General features: G+C 43.6%; 1 pseudogene across 1 annotated transcript in view; it reads right to left on the bottom strand.

Annotated features, from left to right (window-relative positions):
* Window positions 1-16431, bottom strand: part of LOC309797487 (forkhead-associated domain-containing protein 1-like) — a 156658-nt pseudogene that overhangs the window by 44277 nt on the left and 95950 nt on the right. The window lies entirely within an intron of this gene.

Below are 16431 nucleotides of genomic sequence, written 5' to 3'. Positions count from 1 at the left end.
AAAGAGTGAACCCTAATGTAAACTATGGACTTAGTTAATAATAGCATATCAATATTGGTTCATCAGTTGTAACGAATGTACCGCACTAATGCATGATGTTAATAATAGGGGAAACTGTGTGTATTGGAGGGGTGGATATATGGGAACTCTCTGTATTCTCTGCTAAAATTCCTGTAAACCTAAAACTGTTCAAAAAAATAAAGTATTAAAAAAATGAAAACACATTAGTTCTTTGGAAAATGTCACCCACATCATCTTCATCACCATTGCCATTGATCTCTGTGTCCTTTGAACCTTTGATAACCCATGAATGAGAGAAATTCTGTGTGTTACATTTTGTTTTTCTCTTCCCAGGCTTCACTGCTTTCAGTTCCTCAAAAACTGTCTAGCCATTATTAAGAAATCAAAGCAAGCAGGAAGTTTTAAATGACTCCACAAATTTGGGTGAGCCTCTACCACATGTTAGGCCAGGAGACAGCTTCCTAGTTCGGCCCTATAATATCACTCGCTCCCTTTACTTGGAAAATTGCTAAATGCTACTACTGGACAGATGCCCTGCTGCTAATACAGACTGACTGTATAAGCTCCATCCTACTCAGCTGTCCAACTATGAGATGAACTGTTATTTATTTATTATTATTTTTATTATTATCCTTATCATCATCTAACATGTTTTGAGGGCTTCCTGTGAACTGGGCCCTGCTGAAGCATTTTGTGTGCATTTTTATCATTTAATCTGCATGACAGCCCTAAACAGGGACTCTATTATTATCTCCATCTTAGAGATGAAGAAGCTGGGACTCAAAAGGTGAAGTGAGAGGACAGCATTACCTTGATACCAAACCCAGACAAAGACACTACAAGAAAACTACAGACCAATATCTCTTATGAACACTGATACCACAATCCTCAACAAAATAGGAGGAAACCGAATTCAACAGCACATTAAAAGGATCATACACTATGACCAAGTGGGATTTATTCTTGGAATGCAGACTTGATGGTTCAACATATGAAAATTAATCCACGTAATACATCACATTAACAGAAAGAAGAAAAAAAATGATCATCTCGATTGATGTACAAAAAGCATTTGACAAAATGCAACACTCTTTCATGATAAAAGCACTCAACAAACAGGGGATAGAGGGAAATTACCTCAACATAATAAAGGTCAAATATGAAAGGCCCACAGGTAGCATCATACTCAAAGGTGAAAGACTGAAAGCTTTTCCTCTAATTTCAAGAATAAGATAAGGATACCTGCTTTTGCCACTTCTATTCAACAAAGTACTGGAAGTCCTAGCCAGAGCAATTAGGCAAGAAAAAGAAATAAAGGCATCCAAATTCGAAAGGAAGAAGTAAAATTATCTCTGTTCACAGGCAACATGATCTTACATGTACAAAATCCTAAAGAGTCCATGAAAACCCACAACCCTCTTAGAACCAATAAATAACATTCGCTAGCAAAATCGTAGGACACAAAATCAACACACAAACATCAGTTGTGTTTCTATATGCTCACAATGAACAATCTGAAAAGGAAGTTAAGAAAATAATTTCATTTACAATAGCATCAAAATGAATAATATATTTTGGGATAAATTTAACCAAGGTGGTAAAAGATGTGTACACTGAAAACTACAAAGTGCTGCTGAAAGAAATTAAAGACACAAATGGAAAGACACCCTGTATTCATGGGTTGAAAGACTTAATATTGTGAAGATGTCATTACTACACAGCAGGATCTACAGATTCAAAATCCCAACAGCAGTTTTGGCAGAAATAGAAAAATCCATCCTAAAATTCATATGGAATCTCAGTGGACCCCAAATAGCCAAAAGAATCTTGAGAAAGAAAAGCAAAGCTGGAGGTCCCACACTTCCTGATTTCAAAACTTACTGCATACAAAGGTACAGTAATCAAAACAGTGTGATACTGACATAAGGTCAGGCACATAGGCCAATAGAATAGAATAGAGAGCACAGAAATAAAACTTTGCATATATGGTCCAATGATTTTTGACAAGGGTGCCAAGATTATTCAATGGGGAAAGAACAGTATTTTCAACAAATGATGCCGGGAAAGACTGCAAAAGAATTAAGTTGAACTCTTACCTTACACCATGTATAAAAATTAACTCAAAGTGGATCAAAGACTTAAACGTAGTCTAAAACTATAAAACTTTTAGAGGAAAACACAGGAGGAAAGCTTTATGACATTGGATTTGGCAATGCTTTTTTGGATATGATACCAAAAGCATAGGCAGCAAAAGTAAAAATAGATAAATTCAACTATATCAAAAATTAAAACTTCTGTGAATCAAAGGACACAATAAACAGGGTGAAAGGCCATCTAGAGAATGGGAGAAAATAGTTGCAAATCACAAATCTGAAAAAGGGTTAATATGAAGAATATATAGAGAACTATAACTCAACAACAACAACAAAAAACAACCCCCAAGTAACCTGATCAAATATGGGTAAAGAACTGGAATAGACATTTCTCCAAAGAAGATATACAAATGTCCAACAAGCATATAAAAAGTGCTCAACACTACTAGTCATTAGGGAAATTCAAATCAAAACCACAGTGAGATACCCCCTCATACCCATTAGGATGGCTACTATCAAAAACAAACAAACAGCAACAGAAAATAACAAGTGTTGGCAAGGATGTAGAGTAGGGGAACACTTATGCACCGCTGAGAATGTAAAATGGTGCAGCTGATATGGAAAACAGTAGAGCGGCTTCTCAAACAATTTAGAATAAAATTATCATATGATCCAGCAAGTCCACTTCTGGGTATATACCCCAAAGAATTGAAAGCAGGAACTTAAAGAGTTATTTGTACACTCATGTTTATAGTAGCATTATTCACAATTGCCAAAAGGTGGAAGCCACCCAAGTGCCCACTGACCGATGATTGGATAAGCAAAATGTGGTCCATCCATACAGTGGAATATTATTCAGTGTAGGAGGGAGGGAATTCTGACACATGCTACAACATGGATGAACCGTGAGGACATGATGTGAAATAAGTGTCACAAAAAGGCAAATTTTGTATGATTCCACTATGTGAGGTACATAGAGTAGTCAGGCTCATAGAAACAAAATAGAACGGGGGTTGCCAGGAGCTGGGGAAGGGGAAACGGGGAGTTGTTGTTTAATGGGTACAGTTTCAGTTTTGCAAGATGAAAAATTCTGAGGCTGGTTGCACAACAATGTGAATAACTTACAACTACTGACCTGTACACTTAAAAGTGGTTAAGACAGTAAAATTTATAGGTATTTTACCACGATTTAAAAAATGGCTAAGATGAAGGGACTCACTCAACATCAGGATGCTGGCACAGGGCAATGTCAGGGTTTGAACCCAAGTCTAATTCCAAAACTTGTACCTTTGATTTGTACCCTGTGATTTTCAGAGTAGAGAGTGATTTAATAATGAGAGAGGAGACAGGCAGGACCTAATATAGAAAACAAGTGCATTTTTTGAGGCTCCTGCATTTAAAATGTCTTTAAAAAGTATATAGTGAGTCCATAAAATATTGAGACGTTTAAACTTCTATTAACAATGACCATCTGCTCTGATGACCCCTGTGCTTTAAGGAAGCCTCCTCGGGAAGCTGACTTAGTTATGACGTTGCCCTGAGGTTCACTGACATTGTCGCTGAGGTTCGACGTGTACCTGGAACCGTCCTTTGGAGCTAGGTTTCAACCTTGCATCACCTGGCATTGGGAAGCCCCATCTCAGACCATAACCTCCCACTCCCGGCCTTCCTTATCCTCTGTCTCTTCCTCTCCTTGAGTCACGTAGCCTTTGCTCCTTGTTTGCTCCCTATGGGTAATGCCCTATGTTCACCCAGCCTGGGCCCTGCTCAAGCTCACCAGCTCCTTCAAGTCCATCCCGGCCCCCAAACCCTCCTGCCACCCTCACACTTCTGTCCTGAGGCTGGCCCAGTGCCCTTTGGGCCCCCCAGCCAGCAGGTCCCTGCTCTCAGGCTTTTCATTCTACTTTGACAACAGCCTCCTAGGTCTTCACCTCCTGCACCTGCCCCCATCCTCCGTCTGCTTCTCCCGACCCTCCTCCATCCCTTTACACGGCGCCCTCTGCCCAGCAGGCCCACCTGTGCGGCTACATCCATGGGCTGATGGGCTCCTTGTGTCTGGTTTCTGGTTGGGTTTGGCCAATGGGGGGGATAGAGATCAGAGCAGGGAGGAGAGAGCTTGGGGTACTTACTCCCCTGGCTTCCATTCTCTGGGGCCACACAACTTCCCTCAGAGGACTCTACCCAGCCCTCGGGGTCTCCGGGTCCCAGCAAATGCCCCTGCCCCTCACCCCTCAGATCTGGGGGTGGGAACAGTCCTCACTCATACTAGCTCTGGGCCCTGCACTATCCTTTGTGGTTTCTCTGAGCCCTGCCCACTCCCTATGGAGTCCCTTCAGGAAACTCCCCTCCATCACTCCACACCCCTGTGAATGTGCCTTCAGCTCCCTGCCAGGACCTGGACTTCCCAGGCAGGGAGAAGCTCTTAGATGGGACCTTCCAGGCTTCTCTTAGCTGCCAAGGGCCTCCGGGTGGTCCTGCCTTCATCCCACCCTGCTCTGGTCCCTCTCCTCAACCATCTCCTCTTCTGCATCCTCACCTTGACAGTGTAACTTCCGTCTAACCTGTGGACGTGCTCACCACCCCCTCGGCCTGGAAACGCCGCCCCTTCCCCCTTCCTTTCCTTTATTGTCAAATGGCTTCAAGAGGTTCCTCTCCCGCTGGGTCCTCAACCCACTGCCATTGCCCTCGGGGGCCTCCTCGGGCTCTCGGCCTCCCTGTGACATGTGACACAGTTGTCAGAGAGAGGCACGTGGCCTGGTGGTTCAGGGGTTGGGGGAGCAGGGCAACGTGGTGGTTATTAGACTGGGCTCGAGTCCAGCTCTCCTACTTCCTAGCAGGGTGACCTTGGGCAAGTGATACCTCAGCTTCCTCATCTGTAAGGTAACAAAAGGACAGTCTTATAAGTTACTGGTGACGTATAAATGATATAATACATACTAAAGCACTTAGAAGAGAACATAGGGCAAATGGGAAATGTTCTCTATTATGAGCAAGAGGATGGGCTCTGGAGTTAGAAAGCCTTGAGTTCAAGTCCCACCTCTGCTACCTTCCAGCTGTGCAGCCTGGGGCATGGTTCTTTGCTTCTCTTTGGTTGCTCCCTGAGCAGCAAAAATGAGTTTGGTAAGCTGGGCTTTGTAGGATCAACAAAAGGTACTCCTTGGTGACATGTTCAAAGGAGTGGGATAACATTTTCGAAATTAACTTGTGTGTGTGTGTGTGTGTTTTATCTATTTCTTTTAACCTTTTGGTTCTAGGCTATCCCATCCCCCAGCCCCATCCCCCCACTGCCTCAGGAAAGGGATGTAGTGCAGAAATAGTAAAAAAAAAAAAATGGGGTTTTCAAAAGAATAAGGATATGAGGAAACGGCCAGGCGCTGGTGAGACGACGAGTCTGGGATTGGAAGGAAAGAAGAAGCTTCTCTGCTTCCCCGTCAGCTGGATCCTTCCTCCCCGGTCTCCCCGGGAGAGCCCTGTGGACCGGCAAGGCCTCAGGAGAGGCTGGTCCTGAAATCAGACTGCCCGAGCGTGGTGCCCAGTGCCCCAGCCTCCCTCTGTGACCTCAGGCAGGATACTCAGCCTATCTGTGCCTCAACGCCCTCATCTGTAAAGTGGGGCAAACAACACTAACCTCCTAAGGATGAAATGAGTTAATACACTCGAAAGTGCCCAGAACAGTACCTGGCACAAAGCAAGCTGTCTCTGTGATGAAAACCCTCAGCCTGGCAGCAGCTCTCTGGCTCCCTCACCTCTCTGACTGCTTCCAGGTCTCCACGCTGGGTCCCTCTCCCCTCAGATGTCCGTTCCCTCCACACTCTGTCCATGGGCTGGGGCCACTGTGCCACCCCCTCGATTCGCAGGTGTGTATTTCCAACCCCTGGTTCATCTCCAGGCCCCAAACTGCCTGGCTGCTTCCGGGATGTTGAGGTGCTCACTCAACCAGTCCTGCTTCCTGCCCTCTTGGTAACGGTATTATCACCTGCCAGCTCATCCAGCCATCTTTCTCCGTGGCCTGTGGCATTGATCCTACTGATTCTTCCAGAAAGCTCTCAGACCAGTCCCAAAGCAACGGTCCAGTCAGGTGGTAGTATTAATGTGGTGGGCAGAATGGTCTCCCAAGGATACCCATGCCCTGATCCCCAGAACCTGGGACTATGCTCCATGACGTGGCCAAAGGGACTGTGACGATGTCAAGGTTACTAATCAGTGCTCTTAAAAGAGGGAGAGTAAGGACTTCTCTGGTGTTGCAGTGGTTAAGAATCCGCCTGCCAATGCAAGGGACACGGGTTCGAGCCCTGGTCCGGGAAGATCCCACATGCCATGGAGCAACGAAGCCCGTGTGCCACAACTACCGAGCCTGCGCTCCAGAGCCCACGAGCCACAACTACTGAGCCCACGTGCCACAACTACTGAATCTGCGTGCCTAGAGCCCATGCTCCACAACAAGAGAAGCCACTGCAATGAGAAGCCCGTGCACCGCAACAAAGAGTAACCCTCGCTCGCTGCAACTAGAGAAAGCCTGTGCTCAGCAACGAAGACCAAACCGAGCCAAAAACTTTTTAAAAATTTTTTAAAAAGTGGGAGACTATCCTGGGTTATCCAGATGGGACTAATTGAACTCCACCAGTCCTTATAAGCAGAGAACTTACTCTGGCTGGATTGGAGAGATAAGTGGTGTTTCTTGCTGGGCCCCCACTTAACAGCCCCAATGCTCCTCTTCCTGGGAAAGCACCAGGTCAACGTTTCCTCTTTACCCAAATCCCCCCCTAGATGGCACCACCTCAGTCTGTTGCATGAATGAGGATCACAAGAACATTCATCTCACATTTCACTGACAACCCCCATTCTCGATTCCACAGGGTGGAATTTCCCTAGCTTACTCAATTATCTTGTTATCTCAGTTAACTGAGAATTTCCAATTTAGATATTAGATGTTCCCAAAGCTAAATTTACACTCAAAAAGTGAAGCTTCTGTTTTTAGAAGCTTGAGTCAGCTCAGTCTGAAACTCAGCCCCACCTCCCCCGTCTAGCTGTGTGATTTGGGCCAGTTCCTTAACCTTTCTGAGTCCCATGTCCATGTCATCAAATGTGGATAATAATGATAATAGTAGTTCTCACCCGCACAGGATTTGTTTTGTGGATATAATTCTATAAATATATATACAGAACATACATAGATGATGTATAAAGCCATGTGAGATACAGTAAGTAGTCCAGAAATCTATGCTGTAGCTGTTTGTATTATGTATGCTATTCAAAAGATTATGATCTTTCTTTCATCTCACATCCATCAGAATGGCTACTATAAAAAAAAAAGGGAAATCACAAGTGTTGGTGAGGACGCAGGGAAAGGGAAACCCTTGTGCCCTGTTGTGAGAATGTAACTTGGTGCAGCCACTATGGAAAACAGCATGGCAGTTCCTCAAACAATTAAAAATAAAATTATCATATGATCCAGCAAGTCTACTTTTGGGTATATATCCCAAAGAACTGAAAGCAGGGCCTTGAAGAGATATTTATACACCCATGTTCATAGCATTGTTTGCAAGAGCCAAAAGGTGGAAACAACCCAAGTGTCCATCACTAGATGAATGAATAAACAAAATGTGGTGAATCCACACAATGGAATATTATTCAGCCTCAAAAAAGGAAGGAAATTCGGACACATGCTACAGCATGGATGAACATGGACATTATACTCAGTGAAAGGATATTATACTCAGTGAAAGAAGCCAGTCATGAAAAGACAAATACTGTTATGATTCTACTTATATGAGATACCCAGAGTAGCCAAGGTCATAGAGACAGAAAGCAGAATGGTGGTTGCTGGGGGCTGGGATGGGGGGACAAGGGGAGTTGTTGTTTCATGGGTGCAGTTTCAGTTCTGCAAGATTCAAAGAGTTCTGGAGATGGATGGGGGTGATGGCTGCACAACAGTGTGAATATATTTAATGCCACTGAACTGCACACTTAATAAAAGTGGTTAAGATGGTAAATTTTATGTTATGCATATCTTACCACAATAAAAAAAAATGAGAAAAATGAGATCACGATCTAGCCCTTTCCTCTGAACTTTTTCCTCTTGGAAGCCCTCCATCTGCTGGTGAGAAACTAGTCCCATCAATTGCTGTGCTGGGTACTGACCAATGAAATCAGCCGCCAGTTCCCAAACAGGGGACAAAACATTCCCTGAGGACTGGTGAGACCAAACAGGTGAACCCCCAGAGCAAGGAGCACTTGGGGAGAAGCCAGGGGTGAGGTGGGGGGGAGGGGGGAGGATGGGAGCACGACCCAGGCAGGAGGACAAGCGCGATGCAGATGGGGAGCCAGCAAGTGCACCCTCCCAGGCCTGTTTCATTCCGTGGATTTCCCCACAGAGAGTCCACCTGTTACCTTATGTCTCAAAATGCAGGTGTTCGCTTAGAATAAGAGAAATGTGAAGTAAAATGACACAGGTACCATACTTCACCCCGTAGATCAGTGAAGATCCAATGGGGGGTCAGCACCCTAGGCTGGGGAGGGAGTGGGAGACGGGCGTCCACTGTTGGCAGGACACCACATCCGGAAACCTCTGGTGGACAATTTGGCCATGCCCATCAGAGTTACAGCTGTATGTGTCCTTTGACAGAGCAGACATACCTGCACGTCCGTGAAATGATGCAAATAATAGGAGAATCCCAGCAGCCTTGTTTAATAATAATAAACAAGACTATGGTGTAGGCTCTGGTTCTTTTCTGAGAGGCAGCCCAGAACTGGCAGGGGCCAGGAAAAGGGACGAGAGTCATCCGGCTGGATGGGATCTGGGGTGTGTGTATGAGATCAGTCTGGCTTCACGACCCTCAGATCCCACGCTAGAAGGGCTGACACAGGCTGGAGAGATGGCTCCACCCATGAGAAAGGAGATGACTGGCAGGACACTGACCACCGAGGGTGAGGGGTGGACACCAGCATTTCATCCCCTTGTCATGTCGGTTCTTTCTTTTTCTCTTCCATCTCCACCCTCGTAGCTGCAGCCCTGCGCTGACTTGGGCTGTCCTAGAGCTCAGTCTTCTAGGGATCCTGGGACTTCCCCAGGGTGGGACTGGGGGAGTCCCTGGGGAGGGGGTAGGGTCAGTCAGCCCTTCATTGTTTACCCTTCGCTTCTCTTTTCCTCAAAACAAAGTTTATTGAAAGAATACACACACACACACACACACACACACACACACACACACACAAGCAGGAGTTCTGCTGATCAAGAAGGGAGAGGGAGGGAGCACTGATGGTGGGGTTCTCAAAGTGTGGTCCTGGAGCCAACTCCAGGGGACTCCATTCCCCCCACCTGAACCTGGGGAGCATATAAATGTGAAGATTCCTGGGCCTTACCCCAACCCACTGGGTCAGAATGCCTAGGAGTTCATGTTGAACAACCACTCTTAAACATACGGAAAATCCAACAACCACTGGCTTTGGTGTTTCTTCATTCTGGAAGAACTGAGTCCCTTTCTCAGCAGAGTTTAAATAACAGCCACATCCAACTCTAAAAATTACAGTTTACAAGGCACATCAAATCATATAAATTATAACTTGCAAGGTTTAGCTGTGAAATGAGCAAGGCTGAGGCTTTTGAGCCATGTAAAATGGGAGAGGGGAGATTGTGAATAGAGCTCCTGATGGCTCATCTGCACACAGCAGCTGGGATGTTCACTGGCAGGTCTCCCCCTTGTTTACAATCCTTCAAGCCTTCTTCCCACTGCTTTTCAGATAAAGATCAAAACCCTTATGGTGACATGAAGGAGGCTGACTTGTCCCTTAGCCCTCCTCCTTCCCACTGTGACTTCTGGATGCCCTGGTTTTCTCTCAGTCCCTTGGATTCACAATATGCTCTTCCACCCCAGGGCCCTTGCACATGCCATTCCCTTCTCCTTTTGTCTTGTTAAGTCCTCCTTGTCTTCCATATTCCTTTCCTTTACAGCCCCAATGTTGGAATGGAATTAGTCACACCTTTGTGGGATCATTTGACTTATTTCTCTCTCTCCTGGCAGCTTCCTGATGGCAGGGACCATGTCCAGTTCTGCCATCACTGTACCCCTAGGCTTGGCTTGGTGCTGAGGCTCTGGGTAAATACTGTGCAATGAATGAGTGATAAAAACAGTTATCACTGTTGACTATAAACAGTTCTCACTAGCCTGGCTATAAACAGGCTTCCTATTGCCTTAGGGAACCAAACTCCTTACAGGATATAGAAAAAAGTCTGGAGGGTAAAACCCTGCAAATATCAATATTGATTTTTCCCTGAGCCAAATGATTACAAGTGACTTTTATTTTCTTCCTCATATTTTCCTTTCTCCCAATTTTTAAAAACAAGAAGCATGTAACTACCTTCCATTATCGGAAAGAGTAAATGATGTCGAAATACTACGATACCAATAGTCAAAACAACATGTCAGCCTTGCTGATGAGTAGAAATCTTTAGCAGCATGACTGCCTATTCTTTAGGATTGATCCAGGCAAATAGAACAATCTTTTTTATTTGCTAGATGTAACCTCTGGGTAATTGCAAGGATGACTTTTTAGTAATATAAATCCCTGAATTTTTTTTTTCTTTTTTTTTTGCGGTACACGGGCCTCTCACTGTTGTGGACTCCCGTTGCGGATCTCAGGCTCCGGACACCCTGGCTCAGCGGCCATGGCTCACAGGCCCAGCCGCTCCGCGGCATGTGGGATATTCCCGGACCGGGCACGAACCCGTGTCCCTTGCATCAGCAGGCGGACTCTCAACCACTTCGCCACCAGGGAAGCCTAGTGATGTATTTCTTAAGCTAAGTCCGAGGAGCAGTAAGCAGTCAATTATTTCTATACAATGAATGCAACTCAATTTCTGTCTCGTTAATAACTGTCCTCATTAGTTCCCTTTTCCAAATGGCTTATTAATGTCAGTGGATCCTCATCTCAACCCTGTGCACCTCTGGGGATTCTTCTCAGTCTCTGTTTTATGAGACCATAATAATGATCATTGTGTCATTCACTGAGCACCACATGCCAGGCTCTTTATATGCATTTCTCACTTAATCCTCAGAATAACCCTGTGAGGTAAGAGGTTTACAGACAGGGAAAAGGAGCTCAGAGTGATTAAGTAATTTGGTTGAAGTCACTCAGCCACAAAGTAGCCTAATGAGATTCAAACCCAGCTCTGTCTATCTCCAAAGCCTGTGCTTTTAAAAATTACTACAGTTTTCTAATATCATAGTCAGGTTCAAAACAGAGATCTCTGTCTCTACTTTAGCCAGACAGGAAATAAAACGACCCCAAATCTATGCCTTCTTAGGATAAAGAAGAAACGACAGTTCTTCTTCTTCTTCTTTTTCCTCCCACTTTGCACACTGCACAGATGTTCTGTGTCCTTGAAGGGAGACCATATCATGGAGGAGAATCTCATGGGGAGGTTCATGGAGTTATCTTTAAATCTGTTGCGTTTACAATAAACATTCTCAGAAAACTAGGAATAAAGGGGGAAATTTCTCACTTTGTAAGAACATGTATAAATACCCTACAGCTAACCTCATACTTAACCTGAAAGACTGACTGCTTTCCCGTAAGGTCAGGAACAAGCGAATATAAGGATTTATACACTGCTCTTGTTCAGCAGAGTCCTGGAAGTCTTAACCAGGGAAATAAAGCAAGGAAAAGAAGATTCAAGGCATTCAGATCTCCTTTTCTGAAAGGAGAAATAAACTTGTTCTTATTTGCAGATGACATGATTGTTTATGTATAAAATCCCAAGAAATCTACAAAAGCCCTTATATAAGAAAGTGCAGTTAAGGTTGCAAGATACCAAGAAGCATACAAAAATCAACTGTATTTCTATATACTGTCAATGAACATGTGGACACCAAGATTAAAAATATAATACCATTTACAATCACTCAAAAAAAAAAAGAGAGATATACTTAAGTGTAAATCTAACAAAACATGTTCAGGACTCGTATGCTGAAAACTACAAAACACTCATGAGAGACACTGAATAAATGGAGAAATATACCATGTTCATGAATTGGAAGACAATGTAGGAGTATATCAATTATTCTCACATTGATATATAGGATTAAACACAATTCCAATCAAAATTACAGCATGATATTTTGTATATACAGACAGGCTTACACTAAAATGTAAATGGAAAGGCAAAGGAACTAGAATAGGTTAAAAACTTTTTTTAAAGAAAAGTGGGAGGAATCACTCTACCTGATTTAAGACTTACATAGCGACAGTAATCAAGGCTATCTCATAATGGTAGATCCATTATGACAAATAGATCCATGAAACATAATAGGGAACTAAGAAGTAGCCCCCATAGAAAGTATGGCCAGATTATTTTTGACAAACTTGCAAAAGCAATTCAATGGAGAAAGGATAGTCTTTTCAACAAATGGTTCTGGGACAACTAAATATCCACATGGAAGAAAAATGAACTTTGACCTAAATCTCACATCATAAACGACAGTGAACCCAAAATGGTTCATAGATTTAAACATAAAACTATAAAACACTTAGAAGAAAACATAAGAGAAAATCCTCAGGGTCAGGGACCTTGTGGCATGTTCTTAGACATGACACTAAAAGCATGATCTATAAAAGAAAAAATAACTACCTGGACTTCATCAACATTTGAAGCTTTTGCTCTGTGAAATACTCTGCTAAGAGAATGAAAAGACAAGCTACGGATGGGAGAAAATATTTGCAAACCATCTATCTGACAAGGGACTCATATGTAAAATACATAAAGAATTCTCAAAACTCAATGGTAAAAAAATTAACAATTCGATTAGAGACACTTAAAAGATATGAAGAGATATTTCACTGAAGAGGATATGCAGAAGGCAAACACGTACATGAAAAGATATTTAACATCACTATCGATTTGGGAAATGCAAGTTAAGACTATGATGAGATACCACTACACACTTACTAAAACAGCTAAAATGAAAAACAGTGTTTATGCTAATTGCTGGTGAGGATGTGTCTCATACATTGCTGGTGGAAATGAAAAATGGTACAGCCATGCTGGATAAGTCTGGCAGTTTCTTTACAAACCGAATATATATAAACACATATGTTAATCCATGCAATCATACTCCTGAGCATTTATCACAGAGAAATAAAAACTTATGTTCACACAAAAACCTGTATACAAATGTTTATAGTACATTTATTTGTAATAGCCCCAAATGGAAACAAAATGTCCTTCAAAAAGTGAATGGTTAAACATAGGTGATACGTCCATACCGTGGACTATTACTCAGCAATAAAAGAACAATCTAATAACCTAAATGGATGTCAAGGGCATTACACTGACTAAAAAAAAAAAAAAAAAAAATCAATCGCAAAGGTCATACATAAATGATGAAAATTATAGAGACGGAGAATAGATTAGTGGTTTTCGGAGCGTGGGGACGATGGTGGGAGGAGGAATTGTGACTATTAAAGGAGCATCACAAGGGACATCCCTGATGATGGAATACTCCTATATCCTGATGGCCACACCCAAATCCACACGTGGTAAAATGGCACAGGACTCCACACATGCTTCGTGCCATTCTCTCTACCATTTGTGCATCTATAATTATTTCAAAATAAAGTTTAAAAAACTCTGTTGAGTGAAGTCTGAGAGTGGTCTGCCTTTCACAGTCCTAAAGGGATTCCATTGCATTTCTCTTTCTGCTTCAATATTTTAATCCCTTTCAAAATTTTAAAAGGCTCAAAGCCACTGTTTTTATAATTCCTTACTTACAATTTCTTCCAACTTCCTTGGCTGTCAATGAGCTGGGACTGTGGACCAAGCCACAGCTAATTCAGAGAATGGAATGAAATGAAGTGAGAGAGCGCTGAGGCCACGCCCAGGGCTTACCCTGATTTACTACTTGGAGGTACGGGGGCGGGGGACGGCTCTGAGGGGCCCATAGTCTCCAGAAGCTCTGGAAAGGGCGAGAGGCCATTGCTCAAGCTGGGCCCTTCAGGTGGCCGTGGCTGCCAGACGCAGAGCAGGTGAAGGTCAAGCATCAGCTCTACGCCCACCTTCCAAACCGCGCCATCAGGGTGGGACACTGCACACACAGTCAGCAAAGGACACAGGGCCCATCGCACTTTGCACTGTGCTCATTCTTACCACATGTGCCAGGGAGACCCAGCACATGCGGGGAATGGTTATTGGTGGCACACCGAGGAAGGCTGGGACTGTTAGCCAGAGGCTGTGCTTTACAAGAGACTGGAGTCCACAGAACAGTAAGGACTTTTGGTGGTGTGAGGGGTAGGGAGGGTCGGGGACTGGCTAGGAAGAGGTCTTACCTCTAAAACAAGGTCTGAATTTTCATGCCTTCCAATCGTAGTGCTTTTATTCAGGACAAAATAGCCTTCTGCACTCTTTAGATAGGCTTTCATATTCTCTGCTTTCCCTATAAAAGGTTTTCAGAAAACAATTTTGTTAGAAAAATACAGTCCTCTAATTATTCAATGTCATATTTAGAATGAATGGAATACACCATAATGTCCACAGGAGAAGTCAGCAGAGGTAGGAGTGGATAGCTGGATTTAACAATGATCACAATGATAATTCCGCACATTTTTAAGACTGTCCTTTTAACAGTGATATCCGGCATAGATGAGCTTGCTTCTGATCACAAGAGGACATCCTTTATGTAATTCAGAGCACAAACAAGCAATAGCAAAAAAAAAAAAAAAAAAAAACAAATCTGAATTCCACTGATAACCGCTCTCCACCTCCCATTAAGCTTAGTTTGGGGTTAGTTATCTGACAGAATCAAGTACTCAGTGTTACTAACCCACCACTTACTAGCTCTGTGACTCTGGGTGAGTTACTTATTCTCTCTCTATGCCTCTGTTTCCTCATCTGTAAAATGGGGCTAATAATACTCTGTATCCCAAAGAGTTTTGTGAGGATTAAATGTGAAGCATCTAGAATGGTGATTGCTACACTAAACACCCATTTGTCCTACTGTGATTGCGACTGTTATTAATCTTGGGCTTCTGAACTTTGACTCAAGAAACCCCAACTTCTACAGAGCTTCTTAAAGTGTGGAAGAGTCAGTCATCAAGGAAATGGGCATTAGAAGATACTTTCTTTTTAAGTCACCGCATTCCTTCATATATTTAGGTTGAAAAAAAAATGATTTCCAAAGACAAAATATCAAGATTATAGCTTGGCTGTACGGTCAAGACTCTGTACGTATCTGTTGCTGGCATTTTATTATGAAAATGTCAAACACACAGAAAAGTTGAAAGAAGTGGATTGTGAACTTCTATAGAACCACCACCCAGATTCTACAATCAACATTTTGCTCTATTTGCTTTATCACATATCTACCCATCTATACATTTCATATTTTAATGCATTTCAAAGTAAATCCTAAACATGTTTTTAAAATTTATTTATTTATTTTTGGCTGTGTACCCGGGTCTTCGTTTCTGTGCGAGGGCTTTCTCTAGTTGTGGCAAGCGGGGGCCACTCTTCATCGCGGTGCGTGGGCCTCTCACTATCGCGGCCTCTCATGTTGTGGAGCACAGGCTCCAGATGCGCAGTCTCATTAGTTGTGGCTCGCGGGCCTAGTTGCTCCGCGGCACGTGGGATCTTCCCAGACCAGGGCTCGAACCCATGTCCCCTGTATTAGAAGGCAGATTCTCAACCACTGCGCCACCAGGGAAGCCCTATACATGTTTTTTATTTTTTTAATTTTTATTTATTTATTATTATTTTTTTTTTTTTTTGCGTTACGTGGGCCTATTACTGTTTTGGCCTCTCCCGTTGCGGAGCACAGGCTCCGGATGCACAGGCTCAGAGGCCATGGCTCACGGGCCCAGCCGCTCCGCGGCATGTGGGATCCTCCCAGACCGGGGCACGAACCCGTGTCCCCTGCATTGGCAGGCGGACTCTCAACCACTGTGCCACCAGGGAAGCCCATATATACATGTGTTTTCAAACATAAAAATTTCAGTGACTTCAGCTGGTTCCAAAATGTTGATGATAATTCACATGATATTTCACTTCTGATCCATCTCAGTGCCATGTCAAAGATAGTCTCTTTTCTTTCTTTTCCTTTTTTTTTTTTGGCTGTGTTGGGTGTTCGTTGCTGCATGTGGGCTTTCTCTAGTTGCAGCGAGCGGAGGCTACTCTTCCGCACAGTGCGCAGGCTTCTCATTGCGGTGGCTTCTCCTGTTGTGGAGATGTGCAGGCTTCAGTAGTTGGAGCACGTGGGCTCAGTAGTTGCGGCACACGGGCCCTAGTTGTGGCTCGCGGGCTCTAGAGTGCAGGCTCAGTAGTTGTGGT

Source organism: Mesoplodon mirus (genome assembly GCF_964341445.2).
Source record: "Mesoplodon mirus genome assembly, contig: HAP1_SCAFFOLD_617, whole genome shotgun sequence".
Classification (NCBI taxonomy): domain Eukaryota; kingdom Metazoa; phylum Chordata; class Mammalia; order Artiodactyla; family Ziphiidae; genus Mesoplodon; species Mesoplodon mirus.
This window is presented reverse-complemented; position numbering and strand designations above follow the sequence as displayed.